Below are 12,763 nucleotides of genomic sequence, written 5' to 3' on the forward strand. Positions count from 1 at the left end.
AGTTTAAAATTGGCAAGATTTTGGCATGCAAATAACCCTTCATGTGTTTTTAGAGCATTGCTTCATTTGAATTATGATGGAATGCTAACAATCGCTCCCCCCTAAACTTTGCAGTCACTGGGTGAGTGATATGTGCCGATATAGTTATACAGTGAGCATGAGAGGTGGAAAGTGAAGATGGCACTTCATTGATCTGTTATTTTAACTCCTTGCAGATATTGCTAACAATAACATGTCTCCATGATGTCAGTTCTAGGAAGCCACATCTCTCAGAAGCAATATTTACATTACACACGGTGCTTGGAAATCAAAAGTAGTCTGGGTAATGCTCGCAGTAGCTTTGTCGCCACAGTAAAACAGCCAAGGCTACAAGAGAGACATGGAAATATTATCTGCCTGCACAGGCTTTTACATGAAAAGTCTTTTACTACATAGACTTACTCGCACACACTCCTTGACTGTGTAACCTTACTACGTGTTGTACGCTCAGCCTTAAACACATACTGTTTAAGGTAAACACATGGGAAAGTAGACATTTAGGTCTACTTTCCTGCTAGTTTTGGCTTAAAACACGTTGACTGATAGCACGGTGATGTATCACAAATGTAGATCACATTTTATCTCTGAGTCTGAAAAGAAAACCTTGAATTTTCAGACATAATGTAACCATATGCTCTATTTTAGCTATAGTATCTGACTTGGGAACTCCACTTAATGTGTATAGCTAAGTGGCGCTAAGTGCCATGGTAATCGATGAGCTGAGTAGATTATTGAATTCTATGAAATATATTAGAATGGGATATCATCCCAACTAGGATACTTCCATTCAACTCCTTCTACAACATGAAATGCTATAATGTGGTGATGTTGTCCTGAAATATTACCCAATTTCAATATTAACTTCAATATAAGATCTGGCAACTTCATTGGAGTTCACCAGCTATTTATTCTGAAATAGCTCACTGCCATTAATTTTGCCACATCACGATTGTAATTTTGAATATTGCAACAGCAGTGCTCATACATTGTCTCGTAATAGCTGAATCCATAATTCGGTAAAATGCACAGTGTTTCTTGCTGCAAGTTGATTACCGTGAATCTGTAATATTACAGTACAAATGTCGAGAGGCTGCAAAAAATTTACTTTTTCAACATAATTTAAAGATGTTATGAAAACACTGTCCTCACCAAAGCAAGTGTTGAGTAGAAGGAATACAGCAATAAAGTCAGACGGGGCAAGACAGAACCAGTCAGACATTTGAGAGGCTGTAAACAAATCAGCCAGATTATCTAAACCATTTTATTTTGCACATAAACCAAAAGCAAATGCACCCGAAAGACCTCATTTCCCAAGAATAGTGTGTGTGAGCATCGTTATAGCAAGTATGACAGATCAAAGTGGAAGCAGAAAAGTCAATCTGTAAACTGAAACGTGAACGTTTGCATAACCAACAGTTCAGATAATAAATTTATCCCCGACTTGCACGTTGTCTTGACAGAAGGTTGATTAAACAATTGTTGTTGTGTTTGCCTACTACTAGTCATTGCTATTGTTAGCGTTGAGTAGCATGGATAATTTCACAGCTTAAAGGTCAGGATGCTTTTTAACCCAACTAAGTTTTCACAAGCACGTCTAAAGCTAGGAGCACTTATAAGCAGATAAGCAGAGAAAATCCTGCCATGAAGTCAGACAGATGTGTTTCTGTTGTAATGGGAGCCCCCCACCACCACCACTCATGTGGTGTTCCTTAAGGTTCAGTTTTAGGCCCCATTTTATTCTCTATCTTTGTCCTTCCACTGGGTTGGATAATCAAAAAATTGTGTTAATTTCCACCAAAAGTTATGGGACATCCTGGTATTACAAAGTAGTATTTGAACAATGCGCCCACTCAGAACAGTCTTATATTTGAATCATATCTACAGTAAAAATTTCTCTCCATGAATAGACCCCAGTTCATGTCTGATGAGTGAATGCAATAAAATTCTTGCTGCATAATTTTGAAACTTTATTTTGAAAGACCCAAACTCAATCTGAACATATAAACAAGCCCGACCTTTGGGTCAAACCTTAAAGTTTAAAGCTTCAGGGTTTTAAACTTTCCCTTAAAGCTAACTTAACTTTAATACAGCAACTAGCAACTGATAATATAACATATATACGTATATACAGGCCAAAGCTCTCTACCGTGAACCATTGTTCACATTAATAATATAGGACAGCCAATGATTGACAACCTAACAAACAGCCTTGTATTTCATGTGGTTCATGTAGCCGTATGGTAGCATGACAACATGTGCTACAACACTGCATCTGATGACAAAGTGTCCCTCATCTCTAGGGCAGTAGACGCACACTGGAGATACTTACCAGCACATTCCTCCACCCAAACATTTAAACGTGACATGCTGCAGGAGCGCCTCGCCCTGACGCGACGCCATGTAGCTCCTTGACGAGGGCCAGGTGTGGAATCTATTTTTTAAATGTATTTTTTTTAATACGAATGTCCCCTTTTTTCCAGGAGATTATGAATAGATGTATATCTGCAAAAGGTAAAAAAGAATTGATGGGTCGGCTCGTTCCAGGAGAGCAGAGAGATCTGAGCCTTTGCCGGCCTCATCAGACACAAGAAAGCTGAGCGGAGACTTGCAAGATGCCGTTCTTGTTTAATAGGTGTCACATCATCGTCAAAACACTAGAAACAAGACAGGCAAGAGGGTTTTTTCCATTCCTGAGGCTCCAGATCGGTGTAGTCTGTGTACTTTCACTGTTTTATAAAAGCACAGTGAATGTAGACATGTCTTTTGTTCAAGATGACGCATTGAAGTGTGTCTGAGGCTCTGGCTACTTAGTGTTCAGTGCGTGCCTTCACATATCCAAAAAATACGCTCAAACTCATAACTGCATCACTTTCTTTGTTATATTTATTCAAGAGGAAATAATTTTGCATCTCTGAGTGTTTAGAGAGATCTAATGCAGATAAGTGCAGCAGGAATTTCGAATGAGTGATGTCATCTAAATTGAAGCCTGCTGTTGCACTTGTACGTTGCTAATATAATAAATAGCTATGCCTTGGATCAGGAGTTTGAACAAATATCTATTTGTGATGAGTGCCGATATGTGAGGACTAATATGGTGATTGTGTTTTATCTAATTGGCAAAGCGCAAAGATTCGCAAACTGTAAAATATGCACTTCTTTCACTCTGTTTTGTTATTCTGCTTGTCCCTCTGATTTTACAAAAACACTGCTGTTAGTAGTCAAGTACCGATATTATGTAGCACAAAGAGTCATCTCACAAAAGCTTGGACTATGACTCCTTTTTGGGCACTGAAGATATAGGGTGCAAAAAAAAAGAAAAGAGAAAAGAAACCCATAAAAATAAAGTAGTGCCTGACATGCCGTCACACATGTTTAATGAGTTCTCGCTATTCGGAAAATAACAGACGGGTTCTGACGTGTGTAACATCTTATCTCCTTTGCTCTTTTCCTTTGTGATTCCTGTTGTATTTCCAAGACAAGCACAGGCAGCGCCAGCAGTATTTGATGCAACTCGGATGGGCCCTCTTGGGAAGCAGCACCCAAATTAAGCCCTCTGAGCACTAAGGTGGCAGGAGTTTGGCCCAGCGTAGGAAGGGAGGCAGACAAGGGAGGAGATGAGGAGGGAGAGAAAAGGGAGGAGGGAAAGACGAGACAAGAATGATCAGATGAAAGTGCTGAAATTAAGGGAGAGCTGTTATCTGGGCGCACGAGGCTGTGATGAAATGTGGCGATGATATTTAGAATGTGAGAAAGAAATTTCTCTGTTGTGTTTTATTGGTCGGAACGGATAAAGGTCCTGAAAAATCCCATTTCTTTGATCGTAATGGGACTGCTGATTCAAACATAAAACAATTCACTAATCATAAAAAAGGAATGCTTCAAGCCACTCAAGTCACCTGCAGCTGTGACTGGAGGTATTAACATTTTGTGTGGTCTTTAGTTCGTGTCAATGCAATATCTGATGTCAGTGTTGGGATATGCTGGACTCATACTGTAGATGAACTGATTAGATTTTGATGGGCAAAGGTCAAAGGTTACCATGCCTATTTTGTTGTCACTTTATTTTTAAAATCTCAATGGTCAGCATCACTGTGCCATAGCTCAGAAGACAGAAAGGTGGTTACCTCAGCACTTGGCTAAGGTCTATAACCACAGTAATTCAAGTTTTTTCTTTTGTTTTGTTTTTTTGGTTGCGATTTGCATAAAAACAAAAACATTGCTACCCATACTAATTACCAACAGACACGAAAATAAGTGTCTGTGGAAAGTAGGACCAAAAGTATGGACAAGTTTAACAAAAGACTTGAATAACTTGTTTTCTGTTCAGTCAAGGACTCATTTTTGTTTACATTTTAACCTTTTAACCAGTAATGAGGATCTTAATGGGAATAATGCTACTAAAGAAATCCTTAACATGTGGAATTTCTTTGGTTACAGTTCAGTTTAACACATAAAGGTAACACTGAGGTCACTATTTTGATGGTTATAATATAATCTTATTATGTTCTTACAAACATGACTCAAAAACATAAGAAAATAAACAAAATATTATTGTCTGGAAAAATCATAATATACCAGTCTTACTGGAATAAGTTCAATCTAAACTTCCCTGTAGGATTTATCCCATTTAAAGCTAGTGGGCATATTAAGCCACACTAAGTACTCCTACACTGTGTGTGTGTCATGTGAAGGTCCTCTGTGTTTACAGGGCCAGCGAGCAGCGATCCACAGCCTAACCATGGACAGTGGTGTGGGGTCATATCAGTGCTGCACACTTTCCAGCAGGAAACAAACACTGGAGTGTCACGCTAAAACCTCAGCTTTCTAATTGGCTACTAACTGGCCAACGAAGTATGACCTGCAAGTTCTTTCAACTGTAAGAACCCTGAACCCTTGAATCGTGTCTAATCACCAAAGTCCATAGGTATTTTGTCAAATTTAGCAGACTGATGGAAAATATGTGATTACAAATACTGCTGCATGTAATTTTTACAGCCACAAAAACAGACTCAATATGTGCAAATGCTGAACAATATTTGAAACTGCTTTTTCTACATGGCATTTCAACAGATACATCATTCTAAATGTTCTAGTTTCTGGCTCCGGGGCCAAAATTTTACGAGGCAACAAGCACATATTTCCACGTGGAATAAAGTTGTGTAAAACAGTCCAGCTTTGAGATTTCTCTGAGGCAAACCAGAGAGAGAGAAACAGTGTAACTCATCTTGATATGTTCACATAAAGTAATAAAGTTAAACAGGGGGAGACAACATTAGTCAACAACACATTCGAATCAAAAGAGACTTTTGTCTCTCTGAGGTGTGAGAGTTGAGTGTTTGAAGAAATGCTCATCCATCTTTTACTGAGCTCCACACAAGCAGACCAAACGACATTTGTCACCTTATATTTCAAAAGAAAGCTCTTTTTCTCGACAGAAAAAGCCTGGATGCAGATTTCTACATCTCTGTGGGGTGCGTAAAGTGCAGAGTATTTGCCTGTCTGACCCAGACTCCATCTCAGCAGCACTTCTAAAGCCCGTTCATATTCTTATCCAAATGCCATCAAGTGCCGGTTGACTTTCATGTAAACGAGTTTGATTTTTTCATTCGTTTTAAAGTTCAATTTCTAAATACATTCAGCTTTGAGATCTCCAAGCAGACTAAAAACTAGTGGGAGGTGATGAAGGGAATAGTTGTTTTGAAATATTATTATTTGGCATAAATAAGGATCACTATTTGGACTTGTAAATATAAATGATGAGGCTTTAAAGGAAAAAAAGTTAAGCTGTACTAAGCAAAGATAAACTCTGATTGCTTTGACATTCAGCTGTGATGAAAATCATAAAGACATGTTAACTTGTCTTCCTTTGTTGCTACCACAATTTAATACCCTCCAAATTTTTCAGTCTTAGTCTGACCTTAGTCTTCATCAAAATAAAAATGATGAAAACTGTTATAAATTCCACTCCAATTGCTTTTCACAGGTCTCAAATAGTAGTAGCTACTATAAGTTATTTGCAACTTGATTATATTGTAGCAGATAAAATGAAACAATACAAACAGGAGATTTTAGATACAGCTGTGCTCAGGAGCAGTCTTCCCATTACTACTTATAGCAGCAGGGTCATCAGGAGGGCTGATAAGAGCATTGAGGACATTACACTCCCACACAGGACGCGATCACACCCTCAGACAGACACTACAGAAGTCTGAAATCGAGGAATAAAAGACTCCGCTTGTACCCACAGACCATCAGACTTTTCAATAAAAAAATCTCATCCGAACTATTGACTCCACTATTATTGTCTTGGACTATTAATATTATCTACTATCAGTTGTTGAAGCATAAATACAACTCCAGCTTATTTAACTCAGATTTCTTTAACACATTTTATCATTTGCATATCATTATTTGTACTTTCTCATTGCTTCCTGGCTCTATAAAGTTTTCTGTATATTCTCATCACTTATACTCTCTCTGTAAATGTATTTTTAGATTTTTTATTTCGTGTTATTTATTACATTAGAATGATTTTATAAACATCTGTGTTTGAATTTCATTGAACAGTACAAACCGCTGTCTTACTGTGTTTACCCTTACTTCTAAAGTACTTACTGAATATAAGTTGCAACTATTTCTTCTCATAATATTCACCAGTATATACATATAAACTATTTTATATTTATATAAAAAAAAGAAGTCAAATGAAATCAACTCTTCAGCAAGAATGAGAATTCAAAATACTTTCGTCATCCCATTTTTGGCAAATTCTTATATTACACTGGATAAAAAGATGACGAAATAGGAATAAATACTTGCTAATATCACGGACATCACAGAGATCATATTGATCTCAGGCTGTGCTTAAACACTTTCTAGAAACGTGTAAAACCACACTCCACAATGAAGCCATCATGACTGAAATGCTTTCAATGATGTCGTCTGTCATTTTTAATACATCAGATCTATGAGAGTTGAGAATTCCTTAACATGTAACCTTATACCTGAGATCGGTTTTTAATAGATTCTTTTGAATCTTACTCTGACCTGGTGACAAAGACAAACAGATTTATTGTATTATTCGATCCTGACTGACTGAACATGGAAAAGTTTTTACACATGGAAATTAAACAAATTGTTAATGCTCTGAGGAAAGACGGCTATCTTGGCTAAATATTGCATCCAGAAGTCAAAAATATCATGGAGCATGAGACAGCAATGAGCATTTACATCACGCTTTACCTGAAACCATGATCTTTGCCTAATTTGAACTTTTGTTTAGCTAACCACGTATCATATTCTGAGAGGAAAAAAAATCAAGCATAAGTGGAAACTTTAGCCCAGAAAGACTTTAGATAATTTAAATTAGCAGCAAAAACCTGTAATACACTCAAAAGCAAAACTTTTAAGTAAAATGTCGAGCTTTAGCACCTTTAAAATGTTCCAGCTGTTCAGTTTGACCAGTGTATGAAGAAAGGACTGCTACAGCTGATTGAAAAATTCCAGCTATTATTGGACAGGACTGTGTGCAAACCAGTCATGTACCAGTTCGCACTGCTGTAGGTTCTGGGACAATGAAAGTGAAAAGCAACAGTTCTGTGCTTGATTAATGCACTATTACAATGTTTATTTTCATCGCTTCCCTTCATGAGAACTCTCCCTCTTTTTTGAACCCGAAAATAAATGTGTAATCAAAGCAGTCAGTCTTGATTCAAAGCATACGTCACTCAGAATGTACTAGCTCTTTATCGGCTCAAAAATCAGGAAAAGGAAAACTAAAGATATAGCATGATGGAACATCTGCAAATAGCTCAATAATTGCTCCATTCTGCCGTTCTCCTCTAGCACACTTAAAGCTTTCAAACATTCATTTTCTTTAAATGTACAAAAACAATATAAATATTGTTTCAGAAAACAATCACAAAAACAAACTATGGTAAATAACATTACAAAAGCGATACAAACGATATTGACTGGGAAGCATGAATGATAATTAAACGTTGAAGTACTTTGTTCTTTTTTCATTCATGAGGTTCGTCAGACAACATTAACGATTCATTCTAAGCCTTTAATTTGCTTTTAATTTGGAACACAAAACAACTAAGCTCAGCAACTCTGGCTTTATTTGAGTTCAGATGATGATCTGTTTTCAAATCAATAATCTTTATGTGTGAATTTTGTGGATTTTATTGTTAAAAGACCAATCAGTGCTATGCACTGTGACCCATCCGGTCTGTCCTGTTGACACTGTTAACAATTATCTACCATGCTGACGGAGACCTGCAGAGTCTGAGGTGTGGCTGTTGCATTTTTCTTAATCCATAAGAGTTAATATGATGTTGACCAACTCTGTGCAGCTAGAACAGCTTCAACTCTTCTCTGAAAGCTTTCCACAAGCTTTAGGAATGTGTTTACGGAAATTTTTGAACATTCTTACAGAAGGGCATTCGTGAGATCACACACTGATGTTGGACGAGAAGACTTGACTCACAGTCTCTGCTCTAATTCCAAAGGTTCTGTCGATTTGAGGTCAGGACTCTGCGCTGCCCAGTCAAGCTCTTCGACACCAACATGGACCTGCTTTTGTGCCCCTGCAGTCTTCAGGGGGCTTTTGTGCCCCTGAAGACCGCATGATTTTTGGAGGTCTGTAGTGACTGACTCTACAGAAGATCGGTGGCCTCTGCACACTATGCACGTTACATGCACGTTACATGGCTTACCAATATACTCTGTTATAATACCACTAGGAGCTGACTGCAGAGTTCTTAGCACTGAAGAACTTGTTGTTTAGGTGAGATGAAGATACCACACTGTAATTCACTGAGCTCCTCAGAGCTCCTCATTCTTTCACAAATGTTTGCAGAACCTGCCTGAATGCTTAGGTGCCTGAAGTGATTGGAAAACCCAAATTCAGTGATTTGAATGGGCGAGTGAACACTTTTGGCAATAAAAAGTGTACTTTTCCTCTAGCGGTACTTAGTTTTTCACACGCTGCTTTGGCATTTTAACTTAATCTTTGAGGAATAATTAATTAAATGGTGTAATATATTATGTACTGTTTTTCATCTCAGGTTATATTTACCTAATATAAAGACCTGATAAGGACTAGGATCATTTTTATCATATCCAGATTTGTAAAACCTTAAAATTGAAAAAGGGTGTACCCCTGTATGGCATTGCTTCCCATTTCTGTCCAAAAACTATATGAGTAGTATAAAATGTTGACCCTTTAACGGCTAATATTATCCCCATCTGGATGTTTATTTAGAGGGTGTGAGATAATAAGTCCTATAATTGGTGTTAGTAGGTGGTTTTTATTATTTTTTTGCAACCTGCTCTTCGACATGTTAGCCTGATGATGATCATATTAAATATCTACAACCATGCAATGCATTTGGCTTGGTGCAGGTTAATCAGTTTTTAAAAAATAAATTATATTCATGTAACAAAAATCAAGTCTTGCCCGCAAACAGCTATTCACATTTCAACTGTAGACAACTGTAAAAAACTAGGTTCTCAGGATGCTTATTGCAATGCCTGAACATCCTCTTGCAGCACAACAATGGAAAAAGTAACCAGCAAACCTAAAGACCCAAGCTGTGGCTGACTCAAGTTAATTTGCAGTAGCTTTAATTAATGTGAACTTATATAATTTTCACAGACCTTTAGAAACTAATCACTCATCATTTACAAGGATTACCATTTATTAGGATGAGCCATAGTGTAACATAATTATCCTCAAAATATCTCCAAACATTTCTACTCAGTTATCAAGCACAACATTTGTTCTTCTGTTGTAAAAAGGTTGCCATAAAAATATTTTACAATAAATTGAAAATTAGGCTTTTTAGAATTGTTGCTGTTAGAGAAAACGACAGGATTTGTAAAAATTAATTCTGTAGTTCTCACCCAATGATGTCATTTTCAGGTTATGATGGTAACTGATTAGAATTAGAAAGCTAACTTATTTTTTCAGTGCCTCATTAATTTTAGAACACAGTTAAGCAAAAAATCTAAATTGTATATGGAGGAAAGAAAATGTCCCTTTGTTGCAACCCATCGTGTGACATTTGTGTTTTGAAGGAGTACAACGAAGCCTGTTCATAGGGTAAAGCTAGATTTCCTATGGCACAGCTCTCAGCTTAGCAGAGGGCTTGACTAATAGCTTTCTTTTCAAATGATCGCTTTGCTACACGACTTCAGAAGAAGGCAGAAAGCATGAAATTCAATTATGGCGCACACGCTCCGCAGCCCTGTCCAGAGCTGTCCACTTTAATCCCCCCGTTTGCCCTCAAGGATTTTCAGCCTCTTTCAGTTGGATGTCTTCTCCAAGTTCTCTCCTGTACTTGTGTTGGTCTTATGTGTGCCTTGTACAGTTTGTATTTCCCTTCTGGCTTTGACCTTACCGTGGCCTGCCTCTAACTTTAGAAGTTCCCGCCTGACTCTTATTCCTGATCTTTGGCTAGTGCATCCCTCTTGCTGACCCTTTCCCTCCTAATCCCTCTTCAATTTTACTTTTTTATTGTTAACGAATGACGAGAATGCCATAAACGATGGGATATGTTACCCATGAGTGAATACGTTTGTGGTAATTAGGATCATAGAAATTATGACTCAGCTGTCAGAAATACAAAAAAAACCCCAAAACAAAACAAAACACAAGTGGTGTGATTTCATACACCCTAAAAACATTGTAAGAAGGGATTCATGGTGGATGGATGTTTTAACAAAACACTGGACTTCGACATGGGAGACTGCTGTTTGTTTCCTGTTTCCTACCAATGGTCAGCATTTCATCGTCAACCAGTCTCTAACTCTAGCCAAGAAGTTATTCTTTCAACCGTGAAGCCTGAAGTCCCCCAACCTTAATGAACCTGATGTTTTTAAACCAAACCACAATTTTCCCTAACCACAACAAGATACTCCTCAGCTTAAATGAATCATAACATTGTGGTGGCAAATCAGGAAAAAAAATAACAAAGCAGTGAAAATGAAAAATGCTGTGCTGCCAAAAGAAGCACGGCATCGGAAATACTACTCATACTCTTGACTTATAATGGATTTAAAATACAAATGATAATTCGATCGAAACGTATTGCTCATTACCTTCTTAAGTTGTGTCCACACAGGAAGTGATTGGCTTTGGTTACCGAGGCAACTGGTAATTGGCCTTTTCACCTGTGGTTGCTTGATGTGACTGAATACCTTCTGTATTCTCTGGCCACCACATGGTGAGTGGAACATCTAACATTTAGGATCAGGTGACTTGAGATTAATGTACAGTGTTGGTTATTGTTTCAGTTACATGTGATTAGAAGCTGAGGCTGCAATGAAATCATCATGAAATATACTAGAAAAAAAATGGTGTATGTAGTTCTTCTTTCAACTGGAAATACCTAAAAAAAACCCCTCAAGATAAATACTTACATCCTGCATGCAGAAACCCCAAACCCAACGTCCACTGTACAAAAAGTGAAATAAGGATTTTGCTCTTACGAGTGTGATTGTGTTCTCTTTTCATTCGGAAATGTTACAAATTATGTAACAGAGAGAATGTATTGACTGACTGTGTTAAAAAAAAATGAAAAGGTTATTCTTAAATGTTGGAAAACAACTAATCAACATTTCTGAAATAAGACTTAATGGGGGACTTGGTCTCTAGGTCTGGGCCGAGGTTTTAAAGCAGGTCAATGCCAGAAACAGAAGGACCGCCAAAAAATGCAGGGGAGGTTTCCTGCCCCAGACCTGGGCTGGGAACACAGCATCCTCAGACCCCCCCTCGAGGATGAAAGACAGAGGAGAGAATCATGTCGTGTTCCTACACTCGGCTGTGCTGGCTTCACTCCTGAATGTTTCAGCTGATGGATTTTATATCTTCTTTTTCTGTCTCTATGTGACTTTATGACTGTCTCTTGGTCACTGCCTTGGAGTCTCACTTCATGTATGATTTCTGCCTCATCCTCACTCCCTCCCCTCGTGAGTCCACTTCTTTTCCTGTCTTCTGTGCGTATTAGTCTCAGAGGGATCGGCTACAAGCAAAGTTGTGGTCTGGCCTGTGGTCAGGAACTGATTCAATGATTTCCAAAGCGTAATGACATAATAGTAAGATTTGTAGTGCAAATTGTTGAATGGCAATAATATTCCCTAGGGGACAACAATTTTGATATATGTCACAATCTGTGGTCTAGTGCCTTTAGACTGCAACACTCAGCTAAAGCCAAGAGCTCAAACAGAAAAAGAGACAGAAAACTTTCTGACACTTTGTTCCAGACAAAAGCGTATTTGATTATTCTTCTAATAAAATTACATGAGAAACAAGATATGCCATTGATTACAGGCTCCAGTGGTCCAGTTCACACAACTGTGAAACGGAGGAAGAAGTATTGAAACACTATGGCTGATAAAGTACATTACTATTCTCTTATCAGATATGCTGCTAACACAGCCAGCCATGAACGTATGGGAAATCCCATGCTTTTTGCCTCAATAGACAGTGATTGTGTCACAAGGGGCCAAGAGGCTGGGGACCCACAAATCACTTCTTTGAGTATCAGACCTCTAAATTCAATATGATGTCCAAAGGCTCCACATGAACTTTCACACTGTCTGTTTATTTGGCTCTAGAAGTCATGGGCTCATCCAATTATCTCGCTTAAGATTATATGACAGCTAGTGATGATTAAAAAAAAAAAAGAAGCACTTTTGGGCTGATGCCAAGATGAGG

General features: G+C 37.9%; 1 protein-coding gene across 3 annotated transcripts in view; it reads right to left on the reverse strand.

The window, feature by feature from the left end:
- The window catches only part of myocd (myocardin), a 132,762-nt gene that overhangs the window by 89,622 nt on the left and 30,377 nt on the right, over positions 1-12,763 (reverse strand). The window lies entirely within an intron of this gene.

The sequence above is a fragment of the Haplochromis burtoni genome, unplaced genomic scaffold (assembly GCF_018398535.1).
Source record: "Haplochromis burtoni strain Fernald_Lab_line unplaced genomic scaffold, NCSU_Asbu1 Contig_71, whole genome shotgun sequence".
In the NCBI taxonomy this organism is placed as follows: domain Eukaryota; kingdom Metazoa; phylum Chordata; class Actinopteri; order Cichliformes; family Cichlidae; genus Haplochromis; species Haplochromis burtoni.